The sequence below is a fragment of the Neovison vison genome, chromosome 9 (assembly GCF_020171115.1).
Source record: "Neovison vison isolate M4711 chromosome 9, ASM_NN_V1, whole genome shotgun sequence".
NCBI classification, from domain to species: Eukaryota; Metazoa; Chordata; class Mammalia; order Carnivora; family Mustelidae; genus Neogale; species Neogale vison.
The window spans coordinates 8,223,289-8,239,959 of NC_058099.1; the positions used below are offsets into that span (position 1 = coordinate 8,223,289).

At 46.8% G+C, this 16,671-nt stretch overlaps 1 protein-coding gene across 7 annotated transcripts in view; it reads right to left on the reverse strand.

The window, feature by feature from the left end:
• RALGPS1 (Ral GEF with PH domain and SH3 binding motif 1) overlaps window positions 1–16,671 on the reverse strand; it is a 273,218-nt gene that overhangs the window by 192,899 nt on the left and 63,648 nt on the right. The gene's annotated exons all lie outside the window — the stretch shown is intronic.

The following is a 16,671-nucleotide window of genomic DNA, read 5'->3' on the forward strand; positions in this document are numbered from 1 at the left end:
TGACACATAGTAAGCATCCAAAAAATATGGGTATACTATTACTGAACATAAAATTATATTGTGAAGCATTCTTTCACATCCAACACACATGATCTCCTTGACACAAAACACACTGACATCTGGTCAAGTTGACTTTTTTGTTTACCAACAGCTGCTAAGAACCCTGACTCCCAAAGGAAAGCAGCGGCCCACTGACCATCACTCCCAAAGCCCGCTGATGAGAGTCTGCGATGTCAGGACTAGCACGATTCTCCACGAGTGTTTCAGCTGAACCAATGCCCCAGCATCTTCTCTTCTCTCGAGCCGCTGGGGACAGCAGTGTTATAAAGGTCTCCTTCACTGATGGGCTGTCCCCAAGGAAGGGCTATGAATCCATACTCCCTCTGCATGTTTGGCTGAGCAGCTGAAGCCTTCCAAAGAGAAGGGAAAGGCTTCCAGGTTTCTCCAGATTTCTGCTGCTGAGGGCTTAGCATGCTTCTGCCACGCCTAGGCTGCACAGACATTTCTTCCAGCAAGAGAAAGTTTACAGACTTGCCCAGCCCGGTCTCCTCTTCTAGAGGGCAGCATGGTCAAAACCACCCATTTTTCAGAAACAACTATAGTGGTGAATTGATTTACCTCATACACAGGGCCAAAAATATCTAGTAAGGAAGCCAAGTCATAAATGAATTCCTCTTTCTCTGTTTTGTGTGTTTTCCTTTACTTTCAAAGAAAAAAAAAATAGAACTTCAGTTTGAAGTTCAGTCCAGTACTTCAAGACCTGTCCTTTGCAGAGCCAGCGAACTCCTGCATGGCGGGAGCAGCTTTCTGTTCTGCTCCATTTCACAGCAAAACGTCCCGAGAAGGCTGGAGCTCAAGGCCCCAGCACCAACAGAACTGCAGGCTTTCAAAGCAGGCTTTCAGGACCACTGCAGTCTTTGACATCGATGCTGGCACGGGAGGTCGCGGTAGCGGTGGCAGGTGGGCCTCTGCGCATCATCAAAGCTGCAATGCTGGACGTGAGGCCAGACGAAGCAGATGCTTCATTCAGGCAAGATAGCCTTGACATTCCTTTCAGTCAAAACTGAGCTTGGCAAAGAAACGAACTGCCATTTCGAAGACTTGGAAGTTTCCCAAAGGAGCTCACAATCTAAGAATTATTTCTGGATGTTGGCAACATACAGGTCACAGAAACCAACAGGAGCTGGAGGCACCAAGATTGCCATGAACAGTCTGTGCACCGAATTTCAAAAGAAATGGCACAGCTGCTCATTCTTTCCATGACCTACTTCAAAATATTGGAAGACAGGTCAGCTCTTCTAGAAATCATATCAGTTGACACAAGAACTGCTTTAATCTCCTTCCTCTGCTCTGAGTCATAGCTCAGCTCAGTCAGATACAGGTTACGTGGCTTCACCAAGTTCTCTCCTGTCGGGAGTGACTTCTTTGGCAATTTTGAAGGCTGTTTCAAAACAAGGCTTTTAGACAAGGATCCCATCAAAAGAGAGAGCTATAGACCAATATCCTGTGTTCAATATGCTGAACACAGATGTGAAAATTCTCACCAAAATACTAGCCAATAGGATTCAACAGTACATTAAAAGGATTATTCACCACGACCAAGTGGGATTTATTCCAGGGCTGCAAGGTTGGTTCAACATCTGCAAATCAATCAGTGTGATACAACACATCAATAAAAGAAAGAACAAGAACTATATGATACTCTCAATAGATGCTGAAAAAGCATTTGACAAAGTACAGCATCCCTTCCTGATCAAAACTCTTCAAAGTGTAGGGATAGAGGGCACATACCTCAATATTATCAAAGCCATCTATGAAAAACCCAACGCAAATATCATTCTCAATGGAGAAAAACTGAAAGCTTTTCCGCTAAGGTCAGGAACACGGTAGGATGTCCATTATCACCACTGCTATTCAACATAGTACTAGAAGTCCTAGCCTCAGCAATCAGACAACAAAAGGAAATTAAAGGCCTCCAAATCGGCAAAGAAGTCAAACGATCACTCTTTGCAGATGATATGATACTATATGTGGAAAACCCAAAAGACTCCACTCCAAAACTGCTAGAACTTGTACAGGAATTCAGTAAAGTGTCAAAATATAAAATCAATGCACAGAAATCAGTTGCATTTCTCTGCACCAACAACAAGACAGAAGAAAGAGAAATTAAGGAGTCAATCCCATTTACAATTGCACCCAGAACCATAAGATACCTAGGAATAAACCTAACTAAAGAGGCAAAGAATCTATACTCAGAAAACTATAAAGTACTCATGAAAGAAATCGAGGAAGACACAAAGAAATGGAAAAATGTTCCATGCTCCTGGATTGGAAGAATAAATATTGTGAAAATGTCTATGCTACCTAAAGCAATCTACACATTTAATGCAACTCCTATCAAAGTACCATCCATCTTCTGGGATGCCTGGGTGGCTCAGTTGGTTAAGCAGCTGCCTTCGGCTCGGGTCATAATCCCAGGGTCCTGGGATCGAGTCCCACATCGGGCTCCTTGCTCGGCGGGGAGCCTGCTTCTCCCTCTGCCTCTGCCTGCCTCTCTGTCTGCCTGTGCTCGCTCTCTCTCCCTCTCTCTCTGACAAATAAATAAATAAAATCTTTAAAAAAAAAAAAAGTACCATCCATCTTTTTCAAAGAAATGGAACAAATAATCCAAAAATTTATATGGAACCAGAAAATACCTCGAATAGCCAAAGGAATATTGAAAAAGAAAGCCAAAGTTGGTGGCATCACAATTCCGGACTTCAAGCTCTATTACAAAGCTGTCATCATCAAGACAGCATGATACTGTCGATCAATGGAACATAATAGAAAGCCCAGAAATAGACCCTCAACTCTATGGTCAACTAATCTTCGACAAAGCAGGAAAGAATGTCCGATAGAAAAAAGACAGCCTCTTTAAAAAATGGTGTTGGGAATATTGGACAGCCACATGCAGAAAAATGAAATTGGACCATTTCCTTACACCACACACAAAAATAGACTCAAAATGGATGAAGGACCTCAATGTGAGAAAGGAATCCATCAAAATCCTTGAGGAGAACACAGGCAGCAACCTCTTCGACCTCAGCCGCAGCAACATCTTCCTAGGAACATCGCCAAAGGCAAGGGAAGCAAGGGCAAAAATGAACTATTGGGATTTTATCAAGATCAAAAGCTTTTGCACAGCAAAGGAAACAGTTAACAAAACCAAAAGACAACTGACAGAATGGGAGAAGATATTTGCAAACGACATATCAGATAAAGGACTAGTGTCCAAAATCTATAAAGAACTTAGCAAACTCAACACCCAAAGAACAAATAATCCAATCAAGAAATAGGCAGAGGACATGAACAGACACTTCTGCAAAGAAGACATCCAGATGGCCAACAGACACATGAAAAAGTGCTCCATATCACTTGGCATCAGGGAAATACAAATCAAAACCACAATGGGATATCACCTCACACCAGTCAGAAAGGCTAAAATTAACAAATCAGGAAATGACAGATGCTGGCGAGGATGCGGAGAAAGGGGAACCCTCCTACACTGTTGGTGGGAATGTAAGCTGGTGCAACCACTCTGGAAAACAGCATGGAGGTTCCTCAAAATGTTGAAAATAGAACTACCCTATGACCCAGCAACTGCACTACTGGGTATTTACCCTAAGATACAAACATAGTGATCCGAAGGGGCACATGCACCCGAATGTTTATAGCAGCAATGTCCACATTAGCCAAACTATGGAAAGAACCTAGATGTCCATCAACAGAAGAATGGATAAAGAAGATGTGGTATATATATACAATGGAATACTATGCAGCCATCAAAAGAAATGAAATCTTGCCATTTGCGACGACATGGATAGAACTAGAGGGGATCATGCTTAGCAAAATAAGTCAAGCAGAGAAAGACGACTATCATATGATCTCCCTGATATGAGGAAGTGGAGATGCAACATGGGGGGTTAAGGGGGTAGGAGAAGAATAAATGAAACAAGATGGGATTGGGAGGGAGACAAACCATAAGTGACTCTTAATTTCACAAAACAAACTGAGGGTTTGCTGGGGGGAGGGGGGTTGGGAGAAGGGGGGTGGGGTTATGGACTTTGGGGAGGGTATGTGCTATGGTGAGTGCTGTGAAGTGTGTAAACCTGGCGATTCACAGACCTGTACCCCTGGGGATTAAAAATATATTATATGTTTATAAAAAATAAAAAAATTAATTAAGAAAAAGAAAGAAAAAAAAAAAAACAAGGCTTTTGTGTTTGGGTAAGTCCAACTTTTGGATAATGGCAGGCCTTTCCAAGTCAAGCCTCCTTCTCCCCAGTAAGATTTCTTCCCCTGTCTCCCCGCCCCACCATGCATCTTTGGGAAGTGGGTGCTCCATCCCCCTTCCAGGAGTCACATGATCACTGCAAAGCATCCTATCCCTACGGACTGAATTTCTGGTTATGAAAGTAAGACCAAAGATTATGTAAGCTTCACTGTACTCTTTCATTTGACATTTTCCAACTTAAGCTAGGATTGATGTAAATGCAAACAGATGCACATAGTCATAAAGGTAAGGTACAATTTTATAAATTCTTTTCCCAGGGAAAATGTTATACAGCAGATCACAGTGACAGTAAAAACTGTCATTGTCCAGATGTATGTGGTGCAATTTTATGCCATCCTACACGCTTTCAGAGTAGAATGACACCTTAATATAATTTAAGAAAAATAACTCTTTTCTCCCACAGAAGATGGTTTTCAAAATAAAAAAAGTTTTCAAAATAAAGAAGGAGGCTTTTGCTTCTATTTATGACAAAATAACTAGTATCAGATTAACTATAAAAATTGCATAAACTGGGGCACCTGGGTGGCTCCATTGGTAAAGTGTCTGATTCTTGTTACAGATCCCATAGATATTAAAAGGATAAGGGAATATTATGAAAACTCCATGTGAATAAATTTAATTTAGGTAAAATGGACAAACTCATTCAAGTAACACAACCAAAGCTTACTAAAAACAGAAGCAGCTTACCTGAGTAACTCCATATCTATTAGAGAAATTGAATTCATTTTTTTTTTAAGAGGGGGAGAGAGAAAGACAGACAGTTGAGGGGAGGGGCAGAGGGAGAGGGAGAGAGAGAATCTTGAGCAGGCTCCACACCCAGCTCAGAGCCCAATGTAACAAATGTACCACTCTGATGGGATGCTGATAGGGAGACTGTGCATATGGGGGCAGGGAATATGTGGGAACTTTGTGCATTTTCTGCTCAGTTTTCTGTGAACCTAAAACTGCTCTATAAAATAGTCTATTTAAGAGGAAAAAAACAAAACTCTTTCCACAAAGAAAACCCCAGGTCTTCACAGCTCTGCTGGCCAAATCTACCAAATATTTAAGAAAAATCATACCAATTCTACATAAACTCTTCTGGAAAACTGAAAAGAGAGTGCTTCCCAACTTAGTTTAAGAGGTCAGCATGGGGCACCTGGGTGGCTCAGTTGGCTGAATTTCCAACTCTTGATTTTAGCTTAAACTGGATCTCAGGGTCATGAGATCGAGACCTGAGTCAGGCCCCACACTCAGCATGGAGTCCGCTGGTGCCTCTCCCTCCCTCTCTCCCCTACCCACCACTGCATGGGCATGTATCTGTGCACACACGCTATCTTAGTTAGACAGATAGAAAGACAGACAGGTAGGTGGGTCGGTCAGTCGAGCAGCGTTACACTGATACTAAAACCAGAAAAAGATACTTTACATGAAAAGAAAAATATAAACCAATATTCCTCATGAACACTGATACAAAAATTCTTAACCGAATTTTAGCAAATCGAATCCAACAATATACAAAAAGGATTCTATGTCATGACCAAATGGGGTTTATAACAGGAACGCAAGGTTGGTTTAACATTCAAAAATCAATCATGAGTCGCACAGAGGGAAGCCTGCTTCTCTCTCTCACTCTCCCTGCTTGTGCTCCTTCTCTTGCTGTTTCTCTGTCAAATAAATAAAATCTTTTTTTTTTAAAGATTTGACAGAGAGAGACATAGCAAGAGAGGAAACATAAGCAGTGGGAGAGGGAGAAGCAGGCCTCTTGCTGAGCAGGGAGCCTGATACTGGGCTCCATTCCAGGACCCTGGGATCATGACCTGAGCCAAAGGCAGATGCCCAACGACTGAGCCACCCAGCTGCCCCTAAATAAATGAAAATTAAAAAAAAAAAAAAATCAATCATGCAATTCTCCACAGTAACAGACCAAAAAAGAAAAATCATGGTTATCTCAACAGACGCAGGAAAAACATTTGATAAAACCCTATATCCACTCAGAAAATTCTTAGCAAATTAGGGTCAGAGGGGAATAACCTCAACCTGATAAAGCAAATGAAAAGGCAAGGCAAATGAAAGACATATAAGGCAAATGAAAAACATACAGCTGATAGCTAACATCATCCTTAACCACGAAAGACTTTTCCTTCAAGACCAGAAACAAGCCAAAGATACCTGCTCCCACCACTTCTAACCAACACTATGGCCAGCAAATGAGGCAAGTCAGTGAAATAAAAATCACCTAGTTTAGAAACAAAGAAATAAGACTGTGTGGTTCACAGAAAAATCATCTGTGTAGAAAATTCTACAGAACCTACAAAAGAGCTAGTAGAATAAGTGAGTTTAGCAAATTTGTAAGATATAAGGCCAATTAAAACATTTCTCTATTTCCATAAACTAGGAATGAGCAGTTGGAATTTAATTTAAATAAAATAACATTAACAGCAGCATAGAAAATGCAGCACTTAGGAATCAATCTGACAAAAGATGTGTAAGATCTGCACACTGAAAACTACAAGATTACTAAAACAAATTAAAGAAGATCTAAATGTGTGGATACACACACTGTGTTCATGGTTCAGGGGACTCAGTATTGTTAAGATGTCAACTGTCCCCAGACTGATCTACAGATTCAATGTGATCATATTCAACAGCAGGCTTTTTTTTTTTTTTTTTTAAGATTTCATTTACTTATTTGTCAGAGAGAGAGAGAAAAAGAGAACGTACAGGCAGGGGGAGCCCCAGGTAGAGAGAGAAGCTCCCTGTTGAGCAAGGAGCCTGATTCGGGACTCGATCCCAGGACCCTGAGATCATGACCTCAGCTGAGGGCAGAGGCTTAACTGACTGAGCCACCCAGGCGCCCGAACACCAAGCATTTTTGTAAAGCTAACAAGCTGATTTTTAAATTCATATGGAAATGGGAAGAACTAGAATAACCAAGACAATTTTGAAATAGAAGAATACATTTTAAGAACTGATTCTACTTGATTCCAAGAAGACCGTGGAGGGAGTGGGAAGGGAGAGAGGGATTGCCAGGCGTGTGAGAAAACTTTCTGGGGGACAGGTATGTTTACTGTTTCCGTTTGGTTGGTTTCACAGATATATACATACAAACTCAACGAATTCTTGGCTTTATTCATATATATCAATTACACCTCAGTGAAGCTGGAAAAAAATCTCATTCAGTTCTCATGTCCAATTTTTGAGGTAGTTACAGTATCATCTCCATTTTAGAGAAATGAAACTGAGACTAAGAGACAGTAGGTGACAAGTGTGGCCACACAGAAACACACCTAATCCTTCTCACTCCAGACCCCAAGCTCTTAAGCTTTGGGCCATACAGGAGTACTTTTCTATCTTCCTCTCACTCATTCAACAAGTATTGACAATATTGATCCTATAATGTGGCACCATGCCGGAGCACCTACGTGGCTCAGTGAGTTAAGCATCTGCCTTTGCCTCCGTTCATGATCTTGGGGTTCTGGGATCGAAACCCGTGTTCGTTCCATGCTAAGCGGGAAGTCTGCTTCTCCCTCTCCCTGTGCTTACTCCCTGCCACCGCAACTCATGCTCTCTCTTGCTCTCTCCCAAACAAATAAATAAAATTTTAAAAAAAAATGTGCCTGGAGTAAAGGACCACAGCAGTGACACAGAGCATCCTTCCCTCGGAGAGCCTGACACATTGCTGGCCCATGGTCCCTCTAAGCTTGACTTATTAGCACTGTTGTTCCTTTTCTCCTTGCCACGTCCCTGACTTCTCTCAAAAGAGAAGAAATACCTTGTGAGTTTCTGCCACGTGCTGGGCCGTCTGCCTGGGACAGGCATCATTTCTACTTTACTGATACGGAAACGTGCAGGAACCTGGAACCGTCGCACAGCTAGAGTGTAGCAGAGCGGGGCTGCAAATGCAGACCTTCCTGCCCCTGAAGCTCAGGGACCTCCAGTCACATCAAACTGCCTGGAACTAGACAGCTGCTCTTAACACACAGTCCACATGAACCTTGTTCTCCTTGCAGACAAAATCACAACCAGGCGCCAAGTCCCCAAGGATAAAAACAGCTGTTCACCAAAGGTTCTGTTTTATGTTATTAATTCATTTAAAAGGAAATTTGGTTTCTAACCAGCACTATTGTCCTATCCACACCCAAGAAGAGGGGAAAAATGAGTCTGAAGGTACAAAGTGTGCGTTTCATTGGATCAAATATGCTGCTGGCCTATGTCTGCAGCCAGACCTGAGTCCTGTCCCGGTGGCTCTCCCCACCCTTCAGACAAGTGTTTTTCTGGGGCTCAGGGAGGGACTCCAACCCTTCCCTCCATCATGAGTGGAGGTGGGGAGAAGCCTTTTCTACTTGTTTCCACTGTGACAAGAAGTCACTACAATGGGGAGAGCAGCTATCAGGAAATGAAAAGCAAGTAACAAATGCCAACTCGGAGCGGTCACTGAGAGAGGCAGCTGCTCAGGCTTCCGGTGCGAACTTCAGCGCCATTAAGCCTCGTGGGAGCCTCATGAGCACATCTTGGCCCCAACAGGAAGCACCTGGACCACCCCCTAGGCAGCAGGTAGGTCCTACCTACTACCTAATTCAGTGCCAAGGGAGGCACTGGAGCACAGAAGTGATGAGGATTCGATGAGATCTTATCATTATTATCACTGCCACATCCCAAATGTATTTATTAAGTAACAACAGCATCAGGCACCGTGCTGGGTCACAGGATATGCAGGGAACAGTACTGGCAAGGTCCCCGTATCCATGGAGTTTATAACTGAGGAGGCAGCCAGACTGGAAATAACTAATTATTCCAACTTTTGAAAGTCATGGCATTGCAGTACAACAGTGAAAAGTGCTACGCACGGCAAGCAGGAGACACTACGGCGAGCGTGAGGGGAACGCGTGCAGCCCCCAGTCTAGTGCTCCCGGCTGCTCCCTCCACCTCTGCGGATGGATGGCAAGACGGTGGGGGGCACAGGCGGGACCGGGGAGGCTGGGCCAGGGAGGCTGTGGGCGGCACGGAGCAGCAGGCTTGGGCTGGCTGAGGCTGGGAGGTCTGCTGCGGGCCCCTCACGCCGCCTGGCCGGCAGAGTAAAGGAGCTGTTGTCCGAGGAGCAGTGCGGAGCCTCCGAGGGGTCTAGGCAGGACAGGGTCAGACTGCGGCTTTAGAGAGATGTCCCTGGTTGCGGAAAGGAGGTAGGGAAGCAAGATGAAGTGCGGGGACATGTGATCGGAGGAGTGGTGGCAGAGACCCAGGCCAGGCTGGGGTAGTGGAGGGAGATAAATGGTCTGAGAAAACTGCCCAGCATGTGACCTGAGAGAGGGGTTTTCATGATGTCATCGAAACCGATCTCCTCTTTACAAATAACTGCCTGCTGGCAATGAACTTCCCTGCTCCTAGGGCCAAACACTGTGATTCCAAGGAGCAGCAAAGACACAGGGTTTGTCTGACAGCCAACACTGACCTCGGCTTTCTGGAATGCCCGCTTCTTCAGAGCAGGCGACCCAGCATCCAGACAAAAGGCCAGAGGGTCAGGTTCCTGAACCCACAGGCAGTGTTTTCCCGCACTGCGACGTGTCATGCGGCCCGGAGGAAATGGCGAACTTCAGCAGGGAGCCTGCCATTCCTACAGGCCAGCCCCTCCGCAAAGCAGCACAGGCTGGTGGCGTCTCGCTCAGAGGCCTCAAGCCCTGAGGCAGAAAGGTTCACTGAAGCCAAACCTCTCTAGAGTAAGTGCCCTTCAGGGAGGCAAGCTCTCTCCGGAGAAAGCCTCTTCGTCCCCAGACATTCGTTAATGCTACTCCCTTCCTCATTCGAAGCCACTGGCCTTTCTCAGCCTCAGCTTCCCCGCCGGGGCCACAGTGAGGACAGCAGAGGACTGCAAGCCCACCCCTGCCAGCCCTCCCCTAACTATGAGCTCCCGGTCCGTACCCTGAAACCTGGGGGCAGGTGCTGGTGACACGCTGGTCCCCTACCTCATGTGGCTAGTCTAGGCCCTCAGCTGTCTTCTGGAGGAGCCCAGGCTACCTCCTGGCACCTCCATCTCCCCGCCTCGTTGCTGTCAGCACCCGTGCCTTTGGCTCAGGCCCACAGTCATCAGAGCCAGGGGCATCCCTCAACTGGGTGGTGTGCCTTTTCACCCCTGGGTCACACCATACCCCCGCCTCCCCCAGGAGAGACCTTCATCGTGCTCGCACTGCAGCTCCCCAAAGGCAGAGCCTCCTCCCGTCAAGTCTCCGGAGCCTCCCCACCTCCCAGACCCTACACTCTGCCATCATTCTCCCTCGATCACCTCCTGGCCTCCGGCTCGTTCTCTGACTCCAAACCAAATCTGTTGCTTTGCCTCCTGCTTGACCTCTGGTCCCTCACTCCTTCTTGAGTCTTCCAGGCCATCAGCCCTCTCCAGCCCTTCCGGCCTCCCTCCCCCAGGGTAAACATTCCTGACGCCCCTGCTCTGCTTCCAGGCTCCCTGTGCCTCCTCCTGCCTCTGAAGCCACTTCCTCCGTCTCCCTCTCTCCCCACTGCCCTTCCTTCTATGCCCTGAACGCACAGTCCACTCCCTTTTCTCCTGTTTCTTCTTGTCTCGGGCCTCACAGCTGCCTTCATAACCAGCCTAAAGCCAGGCTCTCTCTTCTCCGGGGCTGCCCCCCCAGCCCCCCACACACTATTACAAAGCACCTAATCGGTCTCGAGTCCAGTTGGTTCTGTCTCCAGCACTGAGAATGAACTTCCTAAAATACAACCTGCCCATGTTACTCCCTTTTTTAAATCCTTCAGTGGATCCCGGAATCCAACAACGTAGAGCTCTGCTTCCTGCCCATCCCTACCACCCACTCTTCTTGACATCTCTACGTCCCCAGATACCTCCCGTCTACTGTTTGTTCACATCGCTGTTCCTCCCTCGCTGGATTGTGTCCCTGTGTCCCCCTCATCTGTGTCTCCCAGCACGCAGCCCAGCAGACTGATGAGTGAACGAGAGTGAGCGAGTGAAGGTCAGTCACTACAGGGGCCTCGGCAGTGGGGAAGGCAGCAAAAACTGGGAAAAACACAGGCACACAGAGAAGCTTTATTTGGTACCACTAAGGCTCATTTCCTTCATACTCAGGCCCACTGGACACCCATCCACGTGCCTCTGTGACCCTGCATGCCCCCGGCTGCCAGTGGGCAAGAGAATGACACAGTGACTTCTGGTAAGCCCTTACTATGCCAACAGCCCTGGCAATGGGACCCCTGAGGAGCACAGAACTGAGAGAGCAGCAGGCTCGCCTTTCTTCTCTCCAGCCACCCGGCACCTAAAGTAGTATTAAATCTCACTAAATATATTATCCGCCTTTTCAATGAGTTACTCACTCTGCCTGAAATGCTCTTCCTAATTCCCATCCCCTTCCCCAAACCACCCATAAAATACAGTCCATTTCAGCCTTCAAGGCTCAGTGCCAATGTGCCAACTCCAAGGCAGAGAGACTCCAGCAATGTCCGCAGGGTCCTGGGGCACCGTGGTGTGAGTCTTCACCTAGACCACAGCTTCCCGAAGGCCCTCCAGGGACCAGGATGGGAGCTCAGACCTCAGGGATTCCAGGAAGAGGGCTCTTACCCACTCCGCTATTGAAAGCCCCACCTCCTCGGGGCCAGCTGCCCCACACGGGCACTACTGCGTGTTCTGCTGAGCACGACCGCCCGGCCGTAACAGTCACAGCCTCTTCGAACTGGGCACCAGTGAGGGCAAACAGCCACAAGCCATCAGGAACTGACTGCCTGCTACTGAGCTTTCTCACACCCACTGTAAGGTAAAAACTGTGATTTCCCCCACTTTACACAAGAAAATGGAAGCATAAAGAGAATGAACAACTTGTCCGAAGTCCGAGCTCTTCAGGGTGGGGCCAGGCCCCACCCCTGGCTTTGTCAGACGAGCCCCTGCTCCTGAGCACCGATCTGGTGAGCAGACCCGCTGGCCCAGTGTGGACAGAGCCCTAGGTGGAGGGACGCGCAGCCCATGCTCATTTTCAGCACCTTCTAAGAACGGTAGGTCCCCCTTGACACTGCTCCCGGTTGACATCGAAACCAATGACAAAACCAGTTCTGAGACTTCCAATGCCTCTGAGAAACAGCTGGGCCTTTAGTTCCATGGGCTGAGAGTTTGGGCATAACGACAGATGTGGGAGGGAATACTGGTGGGGACAACAATGCCACCCCACAAATGTACCACATAAGGTTGCCACCACCTCAGGTGGGGACCCCTCAGGAAGACCTCCTTCAGCCCGAGACCCGGCAGCCAGGAATCTACTACGGTGGTGATGGTTCTGGGCCACCGCATAGAAGCTAAACCCAGCTGTGAGCCATTATGCTGTGAGGCTGTATCTGCATTAACTTGCCAGTGCTTGATAAAACTGGTCACTTGTCAGAGTCACCGGGGAACGGGGCAGTTATGGTTCTCTACTTGCTAACTTCCATTTTCCTTGTTCTCTGCCAATCCTTAACTCACCGTCTGCCAAGCTTCCTCTAAGCCCTGCGACGACGCTCTTGCGGTCTCCCTCGCAGAAATAAGCAGAAGCCACAGTTCTACCCTCAGTTATCAACAGCATTTGGAAACTGGAATCTTCAAAGGCTGAGCTCACCAGGCAAAACCCCTGTTTTGGGGGAAGCGGTTCCACCACAAAACCGGCACCCTGGTAATAATGTTCCCTCAACTGGCCCACCCACCCCCACCCTTGGCAATGAGCCTAAACACAGCCAGATAACATTCTGCTCCTGTGCGTCTCCCATTCATTCCTTCTCCACTCATTCAACAAATATTGAGTATCCACTGCGTTCCAGGCACTGGGATCCAACAGGGTCTCTCGGGAGGCAGACTCCAGAGCCGAGGGAGCATAGCCCTCCTTTTCTCTCCTGGTGCTTCCAAAAGCCTTTTAAGGAAGTCAAGAAGGGGGGCCCATGTGGGTGTGAAAGTGGTACGGGGGAGGTAGATGAGAAGAAAAGGTACTGAAGACAAACAGAACTGCAAAGAAATGCTAAACTGCAATCTGTAGTCTGCTGGCTAATATTAATACCAATATTATCATTTTTAAACTACTGTGTGTGTGTATGTGTCTATACATACACACACATACACACACACATATATATGATGAGATAGTACAAAAATGCAATTATTTAATGTTGTTAGAAACCAAAACTGTCACTGTAAAAGAAATCATACAAAAATCAAAGGAGTTAAGCTCCCAACACTGTAATGTTAGATTTGAGTTGGAAAGATCAACATTGTGTCAGTCACATGCCAACAAGATAATGTGATATAACAAACAACCCTCAAATCTCAGAGGCTTACAACAGCAATATTTATTTCACACTCAGGGGTCGGTAGAAGGGCTGCAGTTCAGTCAATCTCTGCTGGGCTCACCGGGGCGGGGACAGGTTAGGCTGGAATTCAGGCTCTGGGTTCGGTTCAGGTCATCTATGACATCCGCATTTGCGGACTCAGGCTAAACAAGCAACAGCGACCCACATATCACGGAGAGTGGGAGTCCCAGGAGGGCCGGTCATGTCTCTCACTCACCACGTGCCACGCGGTCACTTATGCCCAAGGCACAGGGCCAAGCCCAGAGTCAACAGGATGAGAAACAAACACCACCCACAGGGAAGTCATGACTAGGATGAAGAGGGAAGGAAGAATGCGGAGAAAGAACACCATCTACCCTCATTATGAACTCCTGATTTTTCCTTTTATTTTTTATTACTTTTTGAGAGAGAGAGAGAGAACACAAGCAGGCAGAGGGAGAGGGAAAGAGAGAATCCCAAGCAGGCTCCACGCTGAGCACACAGCCCAACACGGGGCTCAATCCCATGACCCCAAGATCATGACCTGAGCAGAAACTACATCAGACACTCAACCAACTGAGCCACCCAGGTACGCCAGGACTTCTCCTTTGAAAAAACAGGCATTTCTTCACCCTGGCCACCAAAAGGGCCTAAAAGCAACTGCAACCTCCTCTCCGGAGCGTCCTTTCACCCAGACTATGGTTTCTGAATATTCATCTCCAGCAAAAGAAACCAGGACCCTGAAGGCACACCCGATTCCAGGTCTACAGCAGGAGTCGTATGACGTAATGTTGATACAGCTCGTGGTGCCAAAGAGCAAGGAAGCCATCCATACCAGGAGACCTCGCTAAGAGGATACAGGTGGTGACATGACAGGGCTCCCACTGGCTAAATACAGGACAATTTACATATCAAAAAGAAAAGTGGCTACAACTCACTGAAACAGAGATGCCCGGTCCCTCTCTAACCCTATGGGATCCACATCTCCAAGGATGGAGCCAGGCATCTGCATTTCTTTACAGAGCTCCCCAGCTGAGTCTGATGCACAGGTGGCACTGAAAGGCACAGTCCACAGACTTCCTGATCTTCTGGGAGCACAGGTGACACATGGTGTCTACCTTGCTCTCAGATGCTGGCTTCTTCTTCCTAGGTAATCTTGTTGAACTTGTAACTGTCCTTTATTCATATCCCTCCAACTCTGGGGTGGTCCAGCCACAACATGGCAGGCATCATCAAGAAGAAAAACTCCAAGTCTCAGTCTGCTACCAACAATAACAACAGCAAAAAAGCTGAGGCAGCTCCCAGGATCCTCCTTTTAACCACAGTTTTGACAATGACAATGAGGAGCAAACTCTTCTATTTTTAGCTAATATAGATCCAAGACATTCAAGTTTGGGGATTCTCCAGATACCTCAAAGGAATCAGTTTTTAATCCTCATTCTCTATCAGAATCACCTGGTAACTTTCTACAAAACTTTCTACAAATGGTAACTTTGTCTGGGCTCCAGGCCCTGACCCAGAGATCCAGATTCAACGGTTGAGGGTGGAACCTGGGCACCCCGCGTTTCAAAGGCTGCCAGGTGATTCTGATATGCAGCCACAACTGACAACCACAGATCCAAGCAAAAATCGTGAAAGCAAAACATTTCCACCTTAATGTCTTATCATAATTTGAAACAAGATATGTCTTGGTTGAGACACCTTCCAAACCTCAGTGTCCTGGGGGAAAGCCTTGGTCTGCCCCTAGCTGTGCCTCTAAAGAGCTCCCCACCATCTTCCCTCCTACAATGAGCCTGAGCAGCCAGGCCAGAGTCCCTGGGCACACGCAGGTTCAGGATTCAGGGCTCATGGCGAGCAGGGCTCCTCTCTCAGATGCTCAGGACAAAGAATAAAGATCCACATGTCTAAAGAGCTCCAGAGCAAAGTTCAGCATAGAACATGATCACAAATAAGTTCAAGCGGAAAACTAAAGCAACCATCACACAATTACACCCCTAAATGTCTCCAAGAGGTAGAGTTGTTTTATTTATTTATTTATTTTTAATTAGAAAGACTGGGTAATCTCACGTTAGAAGATAATAGCAAAAGATTAGAAGTCAGCCAATTCAAAACAGCAAACATAGCTCTGCTCCCCAAACCCGATGAGCACAGCACACGTGCGCGCGCGCACACAGTCCTGCAAATCACTGCCACGTCTTCGCATAAATGCTGAGCGCAGCTAGAAGTACTAGCTTCCTCTTAATTTGCAGTAGGTTAGATGCCAGCTCTCAGAAGGCCTGGGTCCTTTGTCTGGCTTTGTATTAAAATATGCTGCTTTTCTCAAAGCCTTAACAGCTACCATACTATGAGAGGAAGGGCTGCATGTCAGAGAGCTCTGGAATTCCCACCATGGTTACAGCAGACACTTTCTGGCTTATCACCCCACGAACACCCCTCTTCTCTAACACGTGCACCCCATCCGCCAGACTGGATCCCCTCGGCTGTGCTTGCTCGTCTTGACCACATACTCCTGGCCGGGGTCGTGAGCCAGCACGAGTCACGTGGCTCCACCAGGCTGGATTGAAAGCTGCTGGTCTCAAGTCTGGAAGGGGGCCTAGAGAAGGATCAGGTAAATGCAAGCCCCTCGGAGCACCAGGTTGGACCACGTGAACAGACAGGAAAGAAGGCAGGAAAGCAAAGAGAAGACAAAGCAGAGACCAGAGGCCGAGACAGCTTACGTCTCAGTGGCTCTCCAGCTGCCTGAACTCCATGCTCAGGGATTCCATAAAGTGTCCCTTTATCCCCACAATAAACTCCTCTTCCGCCTATTCAGCTACTTTGAAATGGATTTCTATTACTTGCCAACAACAACAAAAAGAACCCTAACTAAAACAACTCTAAAGCCTTGTTATCAACTACTAAACATTTCCAGGATATTTTTAAAGACCAAAACCAACTTTTTTCTCTCTATTGAACATGCTGTTTCTAAAAATGTACATATGCTCTTAATGTAAATATGTGTATGTTTTGCTGTGGCAACTGGTTTCAAAATCAGAAACAAGGCAACCACCAGAATT